General features: G+C 43.2%; 1 protein-coding gene across 1 annotated transcript in view; it reads right to left on the reverse strand.

Annotated features, from left to right (window-relative positions):
• The window catches only part of POU6F2 (POU class 6 homeobox 2), a 475,368-nt gene that overhangs the window by 254,157 nt on the left and 201,004 nt on the right, over window positions 1–20,207 (reverse strand). The gene's annotated exons all lie outside the window — the stretch shown is intronic.

Here is a 20,207-nt window from a genome sequence, read left to right on the forward strand (position 1 = left end):
TGATTTGTGGGTGGGGAGGCACTCCACACCTCCCCCCGAAATCCTAATCTGGCCGGCTCCACTCTGCGGAGATTCTGCGGAGCTGCCGGCCGGGGCCGCCCACAGCTGGACATCCGGCCGCTGGGCAGCCTTCCGGGGGGGGGGGGGGAACGCATACGCAAATGGCGGCGGCTACGGCGGCCACCATTTGCGTTCCCTTTTTTTCGCAGTTTTAGCCTACATAAATATTTACGCAAGCTATTATGGCGGGAAAAAAAAGGAACTCAAATAGCGTCCACTACGTTATTTGTGTTCCCCTTTTTTTTTGCCGTAATAGCTTACATAAATATTTACATAGGCTAAAACTGCGAAAAAAAGGGAACGCAAATGGTGGCCGCCGTAGCCGCCGCCATTTGCTTACGCCTTTTTTTTTTTGCTTGCTGTGATAGGCTACGTATTTATGTAGCCTATCACGGCAAAGGCAGCTACGCAAATGGCTTGGTGGCCGCCATTTGAGTCCGCAGCAGCCAGCCGAGAGACCAGCTGCTGCCGCCGCCGTAGCTGCCGCCAGAGCCACCGCCGCTGCCAGAACATCCGTCCCAGGTAAGCTTTATCCCAGGGAGGATTCCGTAGGGGGGCGGGGGGTGGGAGGCTGTTCCGCCACGGGTTTCGGGGGGCCGAATGCCAGTGCATTCGGCCTCACTGAAATCCGTGGCAGAATTCTCCGCCATCCCTAGTGACAGCTATCCTAATTTTACAGAGCAAAATTCATCCGGGCCAAAGTCAAGTCAATTCTGCTTTATATCTCAGTAAAGGATTAAAAAAAACCCTCAGTAAAATATGTAATATTTGCAGTACAAATCCCTGTGTAATCTAGTGGATCCAAGCCAATTGGGCTTTCCACAGACACAGAGGGGGAGTTGGGCCTAGGAAGAGCCACTACACATTCAGCAGAATGAGATGGTAGAATTCTAGACTGTACCACTTCAGACTAGAGCTGGATGTTCATATTTTTGTATGATTCTCCACATACGATCTCATGGATGTTGCACATCAGGAAGAGGGTTAGGTTAAACCTTTCTTTCCGTTGTGATAGTTTACTATGTGCAATCTACTATTTATCTGAGGAAGCATTTCAAATAAGATACTCCACCTGCAGCATAAAATAGTACAGTCCAGAATTCTACCACCTCAAGCTGCCCGCTTCATGCTGTGTAAAGTATAGAATGGTTCTAAGACCCAAAGCCCTGTTCAGAAATAGACTCTTCCCCAGTTGCTACACTCACCAGATCAACCTTCCCCAACCTGGTGACCTCCAGATGTTTTGGACTACACTTCTGACCATTAGTCATGTTGGCTAAAGTTGATGGGAGTTGAAGTCAAATACATCTGGAGGGCACCAGGATGAGGGAGGTGGCACCAGATGGAGCTCCAATTCACATAGTGAGGGAGAAGCACATCCCATCCCCTGCACCATAGGAGGGGAGCAGCAGATTGTCCAGCTGCCTGCAGTTACTTCCAGAGAGTTGGCCCCTACCACTACCAATCAAAGGCATCGTGTACCTATCCTCTCTTTCATTCTTTAATGGAAAAATACAGAAGAAGTGGTGGGAAAACACAAGAGGGCTGCAAATGGAAGACCTTTACTGGAGCCCCTGTAAAATTCTGTGAATGAGGCAGGGCGACTGCACAATAAAAGCCTCAGCTGGAATCACCCTGGGTGAGGACATGCACTCTCTCAACAGGAAGTAAAATGTCCGGTGCTACCTGGCCCTGGAGGGGGGTGGGACCTTTCTCATTGTCTCCATGGAACCTTCAGAAAGCAAACCTTGAAAAGAGCCATAGAAGGGGACATTTTTCATCATTGTTCCACCATGTTTTTAAACAGTGTTAGAAACAGAAAATTAATAGAAAATAACTAGCAATTCTGGGAAATTAATTAAAACACTTTCTTAGATCACAAGCCTGTGAGCAGGGGCTCTGTTTTATCACTGTAAAATGGTGCTTAATAAATTACTGACAAAGTGGCCATCATCTTGAGAGGTGGGCTGTGCCTGTGTGGCAACTCCCTGTGGGATTCTCGTAGGTGATGATCAGGCCACCAACTCTCGGGAGTAAAGGGCAGGTTTTGGCTTCACAACAGTATTACCACCATGTGCAGCAGTTCACTCACACACACACACACACACACACACACTCATCCTCTATCTATCTATCTTACAATATTTATATACCGCTCCATATCAAAGGTTTCAGAGCGGTGAACAGCAAGATAAAAGAATAAAATTCCATAATTAAAACAATGAAATCATTTTAAAAGAAGATGTGGTGGGAGCTAAATATGTTCCCTACCCACTGAATGTAGAGCCAGTTTATATGTGTTAAATGGTGCACAGTAACTTTTGTCTGACCACACTTAAGACAGAGCTGTCTGAAAGTTTTAAACAAAGCCTTTACTTAACTTTATCAGACATCTTCTTGTTAAAGCTAAAGCATGCAAAGTAAGTAGGCAAAAGTGAAACCAAAACCAGTACAGAGTAGCTACACAGGGAGAGAGAAACACATCTTGACTCCCTATTCCTATATGCATTAACTATTTAGTGGCTTTTCAACCAGTTATCTTCTTTTAATGCAGTGATTTTAACTAACAGCTGCTGCTTATTCCAGCATTAAAAGCATGATTGTTTAATAGCCACAGGGAAATCAGGATCAGGAACATGGCACATGGGGAGGGATATTAATACTTTATCCTGCTGTATTCCCAATGAACCCGCCTCCTCCAAAACTGCAGTTAACCCCAGAAGGTAAGCTCCCATTGGTGCAAATAAAAACTTCCCTCTTTGAGACCATAGCAACTTCAGTGGGTGTGTGATTTACATTAGGTCTGTGGTAGGAGGAAGAAAGATTCACCACCACCACCCTTCCATGTGCTGCTTGTAAACTCATCATGGGAACAACTGCAGATGCTTCTCCTTATTCCTGATGTTAGAGACAAATGATTCCCCATCCCCACCCCCCGCTGCTCCCATGATGTTCCAGTCTCCCTGTAGTATATCTACATGCAACCATCACAGGACCAATGGTTGCATACTACAACCAAGTTCCTGAACCAAGGCATATAGGAGCAAGATAGCAGCTCTAAACCAGCAGTACTGGGGCAGAAGATTGCGACTGCAACAATCAGCTTTGGGTGTGTTCTAAAGCTGATCAGTGCTATCATGAATTTTCTGACCAGGCCTATGCAAGACCCAGCAGCTACCTTGCAGGGGGAGGAACAGTGTACAGTGCACCCATTTGTGTGTGCAGTTTGGTATCTGCATTGCTGCTAGGATTTATTTCGGCTTGGACGTTTATACTCTAGTTTTAAACTTTTACATTTTATATTCTATGTTAGGAAGTATTTTGCAGTTTTAATGGTTGTGAAGCACCCAGAGAGCTTCGGCTATTGGGAGGTATAGAAATGTAATACATGAATAAATAAAATATCCACTTAGGGCAGGAGTGGGGAACCTTGGGTCTGGGGTCCCAATTTGGCCCTCCCAGGGTTCCCCAGATGCCTCCACCCCCTTTCCCCTGCTACCGATAATTTGATAGTTTCCTGGCTTTTGTGCAATTTTCCCCCATTCTAAAACATTGAAGTGCATGTCCTAAGGCTTAGTTACTGGCAGTAAAAGCTTAAAGCAACAATACACTGGTATTTTTTATATTTTTACCTTTGGCTCTGCTCCCTTTGCTTTTGGCCCTGCCCACTACTGGAATGTTGTTGTTGTTGTTTATTCGGTCAGTCGCTTCCAACTCTTCGTGACTTCATGGACCAGCCCACGCCAGAGCTTCCTGTCGGCCATCGCTACCCCCAGCTCCCCCAAGGTCGAGTCCGTCACCTCCAGAATATCATCCATCCATCTTGCCCTTGGTCGGCCCCTCTTCCTTTTGCCTTCCACTTTCCCTAGCATCAGCATCTTCTCCAGGGTATCCTGTCTTCTCATGATGTGGCCAAAGTACTTCAGTTTTGCCTTTAAGATCATTCCCTCAAGTGAGCAGTCTGGCTTTATTTCCTGGAGTATGGACTGGTTTGATCTTCTTGCAGTCCAAGGCACTCTCAGAATTTTCCTCCAGCACCACAGTTCAAAAGCATCTATCTTCCTTCGCTCAGCCTTCCTTATGGTCCAGCTCTCGCAGCCATAGGTTACTACGGGGAATACCATTGCTTTAACTATGCGGACCTTTGTTGTCAGTGTGATGTCTCTGCTCTTCACTATTTTATCAAGATTTGTCATTGCTGTCCTCCCAAGAAGTAAACATCTTCTGATTTCCTGGCTGCAGTCAGCGTCTGCAGTAATCTTTGCACCTAGAAAGACAAAGTCTGTCACTGCCTCCATGTTTTCTCCCTCTATTTGCCAGTTATCAATCAAGCTGGTTGCCATAATCTTGGTTTTTTTGAAGTTTAACTGCAACCCAGCTTTTGCACTTTCTTCTTTCACCTTCATCAGAAGGTTCCTCAGCTCCTCCTCGCTTTCAGCCATCAAAGTGGTATCATCTGCATATCTGAGATTGTTAATGTTTCTTCCAGAGATTTTAACTCCAGCCTTGGCTTCATCAAGCCCAGCACGTCGCATGATGTGTTCTGCATACAGGTTGAATAGGTAGGGTGAGAGTATACACCCTGCCGTACTCCTCTCCCAATCTTAAACCAGTCTGTTGTTCTGTGGTCTGTTCTTACCGTTGCTACTTGGTCGTTATACAGATTCCTCAGGAGGCAGACAAGATGATTTGGTATCCCCATACCACCAAGAACTTGCCACAATTTGTTATGATCCACACAGTCAAAGGCTTTAGAATAGTCAATAAAACAGAAATAGATGTTTTTCTGAAACTCCCTGGCTTCCTCCATTATCCAGTGGATATTGGCAATTTGGTCTCTAGTTCCTCTGCCTTTTTTAAACCCAGTCTGTACATCTGGCAATTCTTGTTCCATGAATTGCTGGAGTCTACCTTGCAAGATCTTGAGCATTACCTTACTGGCATGTGAAATAAGTGCCACTGTTCGATAGTTTGAACATTCTTTGGTGCTTCCCTTTTTTGGTATGGGGATTTTTTCCTATCTGTTGGCCATTCTTGTGTTTTCCAAATTTGCTGGCATATGGCATGCATCACCTTGACAGCATCATTTTGCAAGATTTTAAACAGTTCAGCTGGGATACCGTCATCTCCTGCTGCCTTGTTATTAGCAATGCTTCTTAAGGACCATTCAACCTCACTCTTCAGGATGTCTGGCTCTAGCTCACTGACCACACCATCAAATCTATCCCTGATATTATTATCCTTACTATACAGATCTTCCGTATATTCTTGCCACCTTTTCTTGCTCTCTTCTGCTTCTGTTAGGTCCTTGCCATCTTTGTTTTTGATCATACCCATTTTTGCCTGGAATTTACCTCCGATGTTTCTAATTTTCTGGAAGAGGTCTCTTGTCCTGCCTATTCTATTATCTTCTTCCACTTCCGTGCATTGCTTGTTTGAAAATAATTCCTTATCTCTTCTGGCTAACCTCTGGAATTTTGCATTTAATTGGGCATATCTCCCCCTATCACTGTTGCCTTTTGCTTTCCTTCTTTCTTGGGCTGCTTCCAGTGTCTCAGCAGACAGCTATCTTGCCTTCTTGGTTTTCTTTTTCTTTGGACGTTTTTTGTTGCCACCTCCTGAACAATGTTGCGAACTTCTGTCCATAGTTATTCTGAGACCCTATCTACTAAATCTAGTCCCTTAAATCTATTCTTCACCTCCACTGCATATTCATGAGGAATATTAGTGAGCTCATATCTAACTGCTCTGTGGGTCTTCCCTATTCTCTTTAGTCTGATTCTAAATTGTGCAATAAGAAGTTCGTGATCTGAACTACAGTCAGCTCCAGGTCTTGTTTTTACCGACTGCATAGATGTCCGCCACCTTTGGCTACAAAGGATGTAGTCAATCTGATTTCGGTGTCGACCGTCTGGTGAAGTCCATGTGTAAAGTCGTCTCTTCGGTTGTTGGAAGAGAGTGTTTCTTATGCACAGTGAGTTGTCTTGGCAAAATTCTATCAGCCTATGTCCTGCTTCATTTTGTTCTCCCAGACCATGCTTGCCTGTAATTCCAGGTGTCGTTTGACTACCCACCTGAGCATTCCAGTCTCCTGTAATGAAAATAACATCTTTGTTTGGCGTACTATCCAGTAGGTGCTGCAGATCCTCATAGAACTGATCTACTTCTGCTTCTTCAGCATCTGTGGTTGGGGCGTATATTTGGATCACTGTGATGTTAAATGGCTTACCCTGAATTTGAACTGAGATCATTCTGTCATTTTTTGGATTGTATCCAAGCACTGCTTTAGCCACTTTATTATTAATTATGAAGGCTACTCCATTTCTTCTGTGGTCCTCTTGTCCACAGTAGTAGATCTGGTGGTCATTTGATGTGGAGTGGCCCATTGCAGTCCATTTCAGTTCACTGACACCCAAAATGTCTATATTTAATCTTGACATCTCCCCAATAACCACATCCAATTTGCCCTGGCTCATAGATCTTACATTCCGGGTTCCTATGGTGTGCTGATCTTTAGAACATCCGATTCGTCGTTCACCACCAGCACCATTGGCTGCTAGCTGTCCTTTCGGCTTTGAGCTAGCTGCGTCACCACATCTGGGGCTAGTTGAACTTATCCTCTGTTCCTCCCCAGTAGCATTTTGACCATCTTCCGACCTGGGAGTCCCATCTTCCGATGGTATACTGACATATCTCTGGTTGTACTGATCCATTTAGTTTTCATGGCAAGAATACTGGGGTGGGTTGCTGTTTCCTTCCCCAGGGATCGTATTTAGTCTGACCTCTCTGCCATGACCTTCCCGTCTTGGGTGCCCCTTCACTGTTTAGCTGATGACGTCATTGAGGTGCTCAAACTCCAGCACCACGACAAGGTAATGATCTCCTTTGCTGGAGCAATACTTCTCTGAAATTGAATTTGTCCCTTGGGCTGAAAGAGGTTTCACACCCCTGACTTAGGGATACCTGCATGTAAAACTGCTTCCACCTTTATATGCCTCATGAGGTAGATTGAGAACATAATTTCTGCAGGTGAATGAATACTAGTAACAAAAAAGTTGCAGCAGGATTGTGTGTGTTTGTTGTTTCTGCACAAGGATAAATGAAAGCAAATGCCTAAGAGGCACAGTTGCCTAAAGAACGACATATCCCAGCAACAATTTTTAGGGTTTCAACCTGATGATTTGGTGTAGACTTTGTTCTCTGCGGTTTTACTGATGGGTGTAGAAATGGAATTCTAACTCAACCTTAACAAGATCCTTTTCTCCCCAATGTTTGTCCTATGAATAACAAGTGCAAGGCAATTCAGAACTTCTTTATTGCCACACCATGGTCTGTGAAGGGAAAAAAAGGAAGGATCTGATTCTGTCATACTTATAAATTTTAAAGAAGGTATTATCTGCTCATTTAAAACAAATTCTTCTATATATTCTCCAAGGGGATAGACTTATAAATAATGGAAATGTGAAAGAAATACCTCACCACATTATGGTGCAAATAAAATAGACTGCTACATATTAGTCAATTGACTTCTATCTCTATAGTGATGCGTCAATCTCAATAATATTTTATGAGGGGATTAAGCAATAAATGCAGAGAATGATTAGGCAGAAACCTGGGAATCTGATTAATTTGTAATTTTAAAAAAACACACAAAAGAAAGTCAGATGCACATTGGTTTGGGAATACTTACAAGTGTTGTATTGAAATTTTTACATTGATTTGGAATAGGCTAATAACAAAAGCATGCAGATTTGTGGATAGCCTTATAAAATGAATTATGTCAAAATACATTTTGCATTTAATATTCTCCCTGTCATTTAACAGAGGGGGTAAACTCTTAAAATTGATATGGACTCCAGCAGTTGGCTGTATAACTGTTTTGGAAGGCATTCAGTCAACTGAATATTTATTTTTTAAAAATAAAATCAGGGTAAGTGTGCAAGATAAGTTGGGGGGCATACAGCCTTTAAAGAACAAATGAATAAATAAAGCAAAGGTTCACATCATAGTAAGGTATTGCTACAGGACAGAGGGATAGTGTTGTCAGGGTTCATTTGGGAAAAACAGCATAAAGAAGAAATAATAATACATGTAACCTGTTTACATCGCTTACATAGGTTGTGATTAGTGCTGTGCTGAAAAATTTTCCCACCTTATTTTTGACCATTCTCATTCAGTTTGACAGAAAAGAAATTGCTTTCGAAAAGAAAATTAAAGTAGAAGAAATTTTGGAGAAATTCTCATCAGTTGCATCGGTTCTTGTGCTTCCTTTACTTAGGAGGTGACTGAGGAGTGTGTACGAGTGTCCTGTCTTTCATTGTACAATCATCTCTCTGCACCTGTATTAGAGATGACAAGTATCCACAATCACCCTTCAGAAATTTAACATTTGGAAAGTCCTGTGGAAAATGCTGAACCCTGAAGAATGACAACTAGAGCTGAGCCAAAGTTTCTCAGACAACATTTTTCTTAGAAAAATCCTGAGATTTTTCTTTTTCTTATCCCCCCCGCTGCTGCTGCCGCCGCCGCCGCCACCCAGGCTGTGCAAAAAACTAAAACCCTTTAGGAAAAAAAGAGAGAAGCTCTGCTATGACCTTTGCCAGTGATGAACCCTACCTGTGAGAAATTGTTGGAGACTTTCTCCTCCCACTGGCAAAATTCGGTGAAATTCTCCTCCCAGTCTCTCTGCCCACAAACAGAGTGGAGAATTTTGAGAAGTCAGGTGTGCACAGCTCTAGTTGTGATAATTACAACAAATGCCTAACTTATTTGGGCTATATCTGTCAAAATGAATGCTGATGATGTATGATGGCTAAGAGACTAAATTACAAATCAGAGAATTCCTGGTTTGAATGTTGCCTCTGCCAAGAACTCAACACAGCCCTTTTCAGACAATACTCGCACATATGTTGAGTATTACATGGCAAGGGGGGAAGGCGGCATGGAACCCCAGCAGGAAGCTCTCGCACATGTCATATGCTTTAATACCCCCATGTCCTCTCATGCCATTGTATGTAGCCAAATTCTCTTCCTACAAGATTTTCAACGTCTTAAATAAGGCAGAAGTAGTACTGGAGACAGGTGTCATTCCTCACTATTCATGTCACAGGTGGTATCCGCAGGTATGTGCACAGTCTGCCACTTTCACCCTAAGGATGCAGTCATAGATTTTTCAAGCAATAATTGCAGTGGCCAGGTGAGCTTGGTTTTGTGAAAGAGACACAAACAGCCATTTGGATTGACTAATCACAATACCAGTTTATTCACAAGGAGGCCAATTCACATAATGTCACATGATGAGCTGTTTGTGCACAGGTGTTTTCCCCCATCCACGGGTGTCTTATACATATGTTTTAAAAACTCTCTCTCTCTTTGATAGTTAAAACATGATGGAAGTCTCAAATACCAGTTTCGAACTGATGATCATCACATGAGATAAACACATGATTACAGAACTCCTTCCTTGATGAGAAAGAAAGCTGTTAGCAGTAAACTTATCAGGTGTTAACAACTGCATTCATGTATAGTTGTTTGAAGTCATTCTCAGAAAACTGACTTTGCAGGACTTGTGCCCACATCAAGACTACAGCATTGTTTCTGTTATTAATATGACACCATTTGGCCTTGGAACAATTCCTATGTCCTCCTTTATATGAAAATAATGTCTGAGATAATAAAAAGAATCTGCTGGAAACCATCTAAAACATTTTTCTCAATCTGTTTATCAAAAGTCATCAGGCCAGTTCACACATTCAAGTTCGTTACTTGATGACTGCAGTATCAAGGGGAGACTTCCATCTGTTACTGAGTCATCAAAGATCAAAAGCCTCATGCAAAACCTTCATATAGCTTCCTATTACTCCGAATCCAATGTTTGTCAGTAGATTCAGCTGACACATTCAGCTATGAACCATCAAGACTAGAGTAATGAGGAAATATACATGCATGTGTGAATCAGCTCCTTGACTGATTCAGTATTTGTGGACACAATACAAAAGTACAAAGACGGGAAAATACAAAAAAGCCAAAATCACTTATTGGTTCTAGATCTGTATTAGATCTAGAGCATGGTCCCAGTGAATTGAGCCATTATATCTTAATACTTTATTGACTATACCTTTAAAAAAAAAGTAATTATGTTTGCTCACCTTTCCCTGATTTGCACCTAAGATAAATCATTTACCAATTTAAAAAAAGTGAACTCAACAACAGTAACATTAATGATACAAAACTGAGGACACCAAACAGAATTAGCATCAAGAAAAACAACGACTGCAGACGACTATGTCACTAACCAAATGCTCAGAACAAAATAGTTTACGTCTGGTGCCCAAATGATAACAAAGTGGGTGTCAAGCAAACATTCCTGGGGAGGGTGTTTTAAAGACAAATTGCCATCACAGAGAAGGCCCTGACTCCATTTGTCTCGGTGAGAGAACCTGGATCAAGACTTCTGATGATGTAAGTCAAGGGTGGGGAACTTCCAAATTGGGGTCCTAATATGAACTGCCAGGCTGCTGTGTCCAGACTGTGGGACTCTCCTGAAGCCATACCTTCTCTGCCCATACTATGCTTCTCTCCAGCAGTTCCTCCATCTGGTGCTGGGAGGGGCTGGACAGGGTGATGAGAAGGTGAAGGGGAAAGCTCCTCCACTGAGATCCTTCAGTGTTGCTGCTGTTTTGGTTCTTGCTTCTGGGTGCTGGCAGTAGCAGCATTGCTCTTCTTCCATGTCCTTCAGTGAGGGGGAGGTACTGGGTACCCCTCCTCATTTGAACACATCATAAGGTCATCTTCTTATAAAGAAACTGTTCCTTCATGCTCCCCTTCCCATAGGCACAAATGCACAGGTGAGGGGGGGAGGAGAAAGAATGTGCCGTTGTTACCTTGGCTTGTCCAGTGACCCGCATTTTACTTAACAGAAGCAAAACAGTTTATTCTAGTTCTACCTTGGATGGAAACACCTTGTATAAAAATGCTGGCATTTTCAAAAACAGAGGACTGGGATTTATATTTTGGCAACTGCATCTTTATGTGCTGGGTTTTTGATGTGATTAGAAGAAAAGTGGATTGACATGCATACTAATGATAAGAATATATGAAGAACCATGCTAGATCAGGCCCAAAGCCTATCTAGTCCAGAATTCTATTTCCACAGTGGCCAACCAAGGGCCTATGGGAAGCCCACAAGCAGAGCATGAGTGCAACTGCACACTCCTGCTCATGTTTTCCAGCAGCTGGTATTGAGAGACAAACTGCCTCTAATATGGGAGATAATACATTACCATCATGACTAGCAGCGATTACCTCCAGGAATCTATCTAATCCCCTTTTAAAGTCATCCAAGTTGGTAGACATCACTATGTCCCATGGCAGCAAATCCCATAGTTTAACTATGAGTTGTGTGAAGAATTGCTTTATTTTGTCTGTGTGGAATCTCCCATCGTTCAGCTTCATCAGACAACCCTGAGTTCTAGTATTATGAGAGAGGAGAACAATTCTCCCTATCCACTTTCTCTACACCACGCATATTTTTATACACCCCTATCATGTCCCTCTCCTTTCTCTCCTTTTTAATAAACTAATAAGCCCCCAAAGTAGTAACCTTTTCGGCAACTTTTCCAGCTCTACAATGTCCTTTTGGAGGTGCAGTCCAGAGCTTGCTTGCTTGATTTATTACATTTCTATACCACCCAATAGCCACAGCTCTCTGGGCAATTCACAAAAATTAAAACCACAAGTACAGCAGAAAAATAACATAAAATACAAAAACATTAGAACTACAGTATAAAGGTACAACCAGCATAAAACCTGGCAGCAATGCAGAGATTTAAAATACAGTAACAAATCTAAAACAGCAGAGCTAAAAGACTAGAATGCTAAAATGCTAAGATTCCTGGTAAAATAAAAAAGTTATACACCATATTCCAAGGGAGGTCGCACCATAGAATTGTATAAAGGCATTATAATACTAGCAGCTTTATTTTTGATTTCTTTCCTAAAGATCCCTAAAGAATTTGCCTTTTTCACATTCACTGCACATTGGGTTTCCTGGCCAGACACTGCCAGCAAAGACCCCATCAGCATACATGTGAAGTTAGGCTTTGTTTTGCCCCAAAGTGCACCTCTTTACACTTTATATTGGAGACTGGATTAGAGTTCATTTATGAGATTTGGCAACAGGCAATAATGGGAGAATACTCCTCCTAACCCACACCTATGGTTAAGAATTGCATTGCTAGGTCAGACGAAGAATTTTCTAGTCGATCATCCTGCTTTCCAAAGTGGCCTGCCAGATGTACTTAGAATGTTTTTGAAGTCTGTGAACTATTACTCAATTTGATTCCAGTATCGATACTTGGAAACCTCTCAAGGCAGGGCATGATGGCAAATGCCACTGCATTTCATAAGCAGGTATATTGCCTCTGAATATGGAGCTTCCATTTAGTGAAGATGCTGTATATGGTACTGGTTTTATGTGGTTTAACATCTGCCTCTGGTTGTTAATGTTCTGCTGTTTTAATATTTGTATTAGGATTATTGTTGTTTTAGTTTATTATTTTAGGACGCAATCCTCTGAAGATAGCAGTCAGCCTTCGAACTCGGAGGCTGCCGAGTACCCAATGCAGGGCGGTTGGAGTATGGAGACGATATTTGCCTCTGTGCTCCAGCTGCCCTGCATTTCTGCTAGACAGCGAATTTTGCTCGTCTAGCAGTGGCGCTTCAGAGCGGGAGGGAAGGATGCTAGGGTGGCCATAGGAAACATTGTATGGCTGATGCCCCAGTCTCCTCTTCTCTCCACCCCTGGGAATGCTCCCGTCTCTGTGTTCCGTTTCCGACCACTGAGATGTAGCCAGAACTGTGTTGGCTACGAGCGGGCAGAGGCGTGGGGTGTGGTTTCAGGGCTCCCAAGTTGGAGCTCTGCTTCTGACCTCAGAGCCCAGAAACGGAATAATCCTATGTCCCCCCAGATGCTGTCTGGGGGACATAGGATTGTTCCCTTAATTTGTTAGCCATGACTCTACCTACTTTGCCTTTGGCCCAGCCCATGCTTGGCCCTGCCCACTCCCATTGCTGGAATGCAGACCCCAAAGGTTTCAACCAAGCTAAAGTGGGCCTTAGCAGGTGGTCTTGGTCCAGAAATAAACAAACCAATAAATATAAGTGAACAGGCAACTTCATACAGAAGAAGCGGGTCCTTCAAAGACATTAGTCCCAGATATTTAATGTTTTAAAGGTCAAAGCCAACAATTACAATTCCTCACATTGGTTTGGGCTGCTGATGCCATATATGCATTTAGGGGCAACTCACGTTTTTGTGAGTCAGGGTAATGAAATTTTAAAAGATTCACCAATATATACAATATATATTTTAATCAATGTATTTTCAAACCATGTGCTCTGGACACTCATAATAATAAGCAGAGATACAGGTGCTACTGGGGCATAATTAATAACATGCTGGGCCCTTGTATGCATTCTGCCTTGTACATAGGTATCAGAAAAACATACATATCATTGTTCCAGCATTAAAGGATAATGACCATTAAAGGATAATGTTGCATTCCAGATGATGTGTCTGGTTTGTAATGCAGCATCTGATTTGTAGAGATCTTCTTCCAAACCACTTTAGCAATGCCTGTGAAATAGCATACAATTTCATGTGTATGAATGAGGCTTTACACAGTCTCAATATGAGATTATTCATGCTGTCTTTTCAGGATCAAAGAGGAATGCATCCTCTTGCCCATATCTCTTTCCCTCATACACTTGTACTTCACTTAGCCTTGTAGGTCCTCCTCCTAATCTATCCACTATATAGGAATTGCTCTAGAAGCAACTTTCGTTTGATAGCCAGAAGGGAAATCGGCAGATTGTAAACTGAGAACCGAATAAATGCAGCGAAGCAACAATTTCAAGCTGGCTGGAAGCTCCATTGCATCCCACAGTCCAGCTGAATTTATTCTCTGCTATCTATTAGTGTCAGCGAAAGCCCAGGTGAAAACACCCAGGAAGGAAAACTACAGCTATAAAACATTCAGATAAGCCTATGATTCTTTGTTTTCTTACAGTGTACTTTACATGAACTAGAGGGGGTGGGTTTTAGTACATTGAAATAATGACAAAAAAAAATTCTTTAGAAAGCACCTAAATTATACTGTACAGCAATTAAACTGCTCAGTAGAATTTTATCATAAAAATCACCAGGAATTTGGATGTACCTTTGAAGTTCTTGGTTCTGGTTCAAGCATCGTTTGCCGCAGTGTCACTGTGTGTATTGGGGACTCGGTAGGCAGTCTTGGAGCTTTCTGGGGCCTTGATCAGGAGTCTTTCCTAGAGTGCTGTCTGAGTTCCTTTTAGCTAGAGATGTTGGGATTAAACCTTGGAGGACCTTTAGGATAAAAAGCATGTTATATGCATTCTCTCGGTGCCATCCAGCAGACCTTTTCAAGTGGTTCAGGGCCTTTTGCTATCTGAGCCAGGAAAAGATTTCGTGGAAGCTTCAACAGTCTGTGACGAGTGACGACGTGTTTACAAGACACTGCACCGTCACTTGAACCTGTCAGGACTTGGACTCCATGGTTATGGCAACATCAAGGTGCCCAGAGTGACATGTGGTCCAGCTTTACTGGGTGATTTTTCAGTTGTTGAAAACCGAGGATGGAGTCTAGGTGCTTGTTGAGTCTCGGCAACCACTTGTATGCTTGACCTTTCTCCTTCATAGTTTATCAAATCTAGCAGGGAGGGAATGTCTGGCTGGGTCCAGGAGGTTGTAAATGCCTCTTTGAGAAAGGGAGTGGTCCCATCCTCTTTTTTAAAAAGTATGGATTTGACCATTCCTGAACAAACATAGGCTGGACCTGGAGGACATCAACAATTAGGCTGGGTTAACATCCCTTTCCTGTGCCAGGTGCTCAAGAGAGTGGTGGCTGGTCAGTTCCAAGCACTCTTGGATGACATTGTTTTTCTCTATCTCTTTCAATCAAATTTCGGGCCTGGTTTTACGACAGAAATGGTCTTGGTTGCCCTGTGGGATGACGTTTGCAAAGAGAAAGGTGGGGGTGCAATCCTATTGATTCTTTTGGACCTCTCATCAGCCTTCAATGCCATTGACCATGGTATCCTTCTGGACTTGGGTGTTGGAGCTGGGTGTTGGAGGCCCCTCTTGACAGTGGTTCGGCTTCCATTTCGGTGGTGCTACAGGGCCATTGCTTGAACTCTTGGTAGTTATGCATCGGAGTCCCATAGTGTTCTACTCTTTCCCTGATGCTGTTTATACAGATGGAGGAGAACTTTGTTTGGTCTGCATTTTAAAGCAAACTGGCCCAATTTGCATTTCCTGGACTAATATGTGGATTGGAACACAGCTCTCCAAATTTTATGATAGAGTTTCCAGCTCAAATATTGCATACAAAAATGTGTATGCTAGCGAGAGTTGTGTTCAAAAATGCATGTGCGAGGAAAAGTTTCCCCCCGAAATTGGTTTTGTAGTTTTAGTTTCAGTTGTCGTGGCCTAAGTACATGGGCAAGGTGCTTGCAGCAATGTGACTGACCATGTACCCTCTCAATCCTTGCCCTTCCTGACTAGGGATGTCAGAGAAATCTGCTGCGAATTCCAAAGAATTTGGCCTCAGGAATCCGCAGCGAATCGGGACCACTTACCTCTGCTCCAGGAGGACTGGAGGCGGAACGGCACTCGGCTGCTTCTTCCAGCCAGAGCCATTCACCTCCTCCCTGTCCCTGCCGATTGCCTTTTAAAAAAATGTTTTGTTTTGTTTTAAAAAATGGTGATCGAGAGGATGTGCCCATAGACTTATACACAAATAGAGTCATGAATCTTGCATATAAGTCTATGTGTCCATAGGCTTATACGCAAGATTCACCGCTCTATTTTGCGTATAAGTCTATGGGCACATGCTATCAGCAGGATGTTCCCATAGACTTATATGCAAATAGAGCGGTGAATCTTGCATATAAGCCTATGGACACATAGACTTATACGCAAGATTCATGAACCTATTTGTGTATAAATCTATGGGAACATCCTCCCGATCGCTTTTTTTTAAAGACTTTTTTTTAAAGGCAATTGGCAAGGACAGGGAGGAGGCGAACAGCTCTGGCTGGCAGGAGGGAAGGTAAGCGCCCCCAAGCCAGTCCCCCCCCCCAGAATCTGAGTGGAGCGGAACCGCTCTGGAGGATTCCGGGGGGAGGAATGGATCGCCTCCTCCCCCCACGGATTCCCCACCGGAACAGACGGTGGGGAATCTGTACACCCCTATTCCTGACTAATAAGAGCTAATTGGGGTGGTGGTGGTGGTGACTGGATGGGTCCAAGGAATGGTAAATATATCTATACAGAAGGGATGGTTCCTGCTGCCCTAAAGAAGGCCGTAGTGTGACTACTCCTGAAGAAGCCCACTCTGGACCCAATGGTATTTGACAACTATCACCAAGTTGCAAATATCCCTTTCTTGGGGAAGGTACTTCAGAGATGGTCATGGAGGGGCCACTGCAAGCAGCCTTGCAGGATACTGATTATCTAGGCCCTTTTCAGTTTGGGTTTTGGCCTAGTAATGGGACTGAATCAGCCTTGGTCACCCTCATGGATGATGTTTATCAAGAGAGGGGCAGGGGAAATGCAACCCTGCTAATCCCACTCAATCTCTCATCAGCTTTTGATACCACCAACCATGGTATCCCCCAGATCAGCTCTGTGGGCTAGGCATGGGAGGTACTGTGTTACAGTGGTTCCAGCCTGACCTGCAGGGTTGATGTCAGTAAATTACATTGGGTGACTATTTCTTGGCCCTTTGGCAATTGAGCTATGAGGTTCCACAGGTACCGTCTTGTCCCCAACAATGTTTAACATCTATATGAAGCTTCTGGGAGAGGTCATTATGGGATTTGCAGCAAAGTGCCATCAGTATGCTGACGACACACAGCTCTATCTCCCTGTGATATCTGAATTAGGTAAGGCTGTGCAAGTCCTGGATCAGTGCCTAGACTTAGTGATGGGCTGGATGAGGGTCAGTAAACTGAGGCTGAATCTTGGCAAGATGAAGACCCAATGTGTGACTGGTTCCCAAATCCAGAAGATAGGCATATTGCCTATTCTGGATGGAGCTGCACCCCCTTTGAAAGATTAGGTTCATAGTCTGTGGGTATTCCTGGATCTATCTTTGTTACTGGAGGGCCAAGTAGCCATGGCAGCTCAAAATGCATTCTACCATTCAACGTGTATGCTAGTTATGGCCTCTCTTGGAAAGGGATAGCTTGACCATAGTGGTACGGGTTCTAGTAGCCTCAAGACTGGATTACTGTAATGCGTTCTATGTGGGGCTGCCCTTAAGGTTGGTCCAGAAGCTACAGATAGTGCAGAATGCAGCAGCTCAACTGTTGTCAGGAGCTGCCCCTTTTCAGCATGCAACACTTCTACTGAGGGAACTGCACTGGCTGCCTTTTTGCTACTGGGCCAAGTGCAAGGTTTTGTTATTTATTTTATTATTATTATTAAATTTATTAATCGCCCATCTGGCTGGTCACCCAGCCACTCTGGGCGATGTACAACATACAATAAAAACAGTTTAAAACAATAAAATTCTACAATAAAAACATTTTCTAAAATACCCATCCCAAATGCCTGCCTGAGCAACTGAATAACATCAGTTGTTATTGATGTTTGAAGCCCTAAACAACTTGGGACCAGGATATTTGAGAGAGCGCCTTCTCCCTTACCAGCCTGCCTGGTCACTGAGGTCATCATAAAGCACTCCTGGTGGTTCTGCATGGACCTGCAGTCCATTTGAAGTCCACTTGGAGTAGAGCATTTAGTGTATGGGCTCCCTCTCTATGGAACTTCCTGCCTGCTGATGTCATTTTTATTTAAACAAGCCTTCCCTGATTAACAAGCCACAGTTTTGTTGGCACAATCTGGTTTTAATGGTTTTCATTCTGTATTTCAATGATGATGATGATGATAATCATCATCATCGTATGTAGTGAATTCCATCACCATCTGGAATTCACTACCACAAGATGTAGTGATGGCCACCAGTTTGGATGGCTTTAAAAGGGGGTTAGACAAATGCATGGAGAAGGCTATCAATGGCTACTAGTCCTGATGGCTGCATGTTACCTCCAGTATCAGGGGCAGTATGTCTCTGTGTGCTAGTTGCTGGGGAACATGGACAGGAGAGTGCTGTTGCACTCATGTCCTGCTTGTTTTCCTGTGGGCAGCTGGTTGGCCACTGTGCGAACAGAATGCTGAATTAGATGGACTCTTGGTCTAATCCACTATGGACCTTCTGATGATGCTGATGATTACTATTTCTTCCCTTTTTATTGTTCGCTGCTTGGATAGTGCATTGAATGTAGAGCGGTATATAAATCTTGTAGATAAATCAGTCTTATAACTGCATACATGCAAAACTGACACAGACCAGAAATAGACTGATCCCTAGCTGTTTAACATTTACCTGAAGCTGCTGGGAGAGATTATATCTCAGAGAGGTTATATCTCAGCGCACCTGCTTTGCATGCAGAAGGTTCAGTTCACAGCATCTTCAAATAGGGCTAGGAAGGAATCCTGCTTGAAGCCCTGGTAAACCGTTGCCAGTCAGTGTCAACAAGATGGACCAATGGTCTGACACAGGATAAGGCAGCTTCCTACCGAGATTTGATTTGAGGTGTACAATGAGCTGACAACACCCAGCTTTATCTCTCTTTTTCACCAAATTCAAGTGAAGCAGTACCTGGGCATGGTAATGGCTAATAAACTGAGACCCAGTGAAGGCAAGATGGAGGCACTGTTGGTGGGTGGTTCATCCACCCCGGCAAGTGGTGCTCAACCAGTTTGGGAATGGGTTGTGCTCCCACTAAAGCAGGGATGGGTGACTTGTGGCCCTCCAAATGTTTTGGCTGACAACTCCAATCATCCCTTACCATTGGCTATGTTGGCTACGGCTGATGCGAGTTGTACACCAAAACATTTGGAGGGCCACAGCTTCCCCACCCCTGCATTAAACAATCTGGTTCAGAGTTTGGGGGTGACTGACAATCCAGCATTGTCAACAGATGCTCAAGTGACCACTATGGCATTTGGTCAGTTTTGACTGATATATCAGTTGTGAGCCTACTTGGATGGAGATAGCCTCGCTGCAGTTACCCACAGCCTAGTAACTTCCCATTTAAGTTATTGCAATGCACTGTACATGGGGTTGCCTTAGAAAACAGTCTGGAAACTTGCGCTGGTCCAAAAGAGGGCTGCAAGACTGTTAAAGGGGGCTATGCAATTCGACCGTATTAGGCCAATTCTGGGTTTTAATGTCAAGCAAGCACTTGACAAGGCGATGCAGCCAATCCCAGGTGCCTGACAACTGTATTTTTTAAATTTTGTTTGCAGACAGATTTTTGTCACGTTCACACTGAAAAGTTTTTGGTGTACATCTAAAACAAATCCTAACAGTTTGGGTCTGGACTTACTCATACTTAGAGAAACCCACTGAAATAGACAGAACTCGATTTCAATGAGTCTACTCTGAGTATAACTAACAATGGATCCACATCCACCTCAATGTATTCAGCAGCCCCTTTGATCATTTCTCTTCTTTTCTCATGTTCACACCTCAGTCTGTTATTTACATTTCCTCCCACAACTCTCCTCCCTGATTTGCACCATTTTACAAAATAAACGTGTATGTTCGCATACGGGCAGATGTGTATGATTATTTTACTTGTATTTTTTTCAAGCTAAATGACAGCTGAGAAACAAAGTTCCTACATGAAAAAGGTATATAATTGTGAAAGCATGTTCTTTATTAAAAAAAAAATAGGCTAACTGCACTTGCTCCTTTCCCTCCTCCCTCTGAATAGTGCACAAATATCCCTCTGTTAATGGTGCATGCATCTTTTATGAACTGGACCCTTCCCATTGTGAGTTCTGGTTTCTTTTCTACTGAATGCATTAGCACACATATAATCACATTAAGGTCACAAAGACCCTATCAATTTTCTGTGAATTCATACAATATTTCATTTGCTGTTAGCACTGAGGAATATAGTGGTGATAAAGGTTGCCTATTAGAAGATGGACAGTTGAATGCATTATTATTTTATGTTGGGCAGCTGATCCCTAACTAAACAGGCCAGAA

This window comes from Heloderma suspectum, chromosome 5 (genome assembly GCF_057233095.1).
Source record: "Heloderma suspectum isolate Gila_16-S chromosome 5, 16-S_ref, whole genome shotgun sequence".
In the NCBI taxonomy this organism is placed as follows: domain Eukaryota; kingdom Metazoa; phylum Chordata; class Lepidosauria; order Squamata; family Helodermatidae; genus Heloderma; species Heloderma suspectum.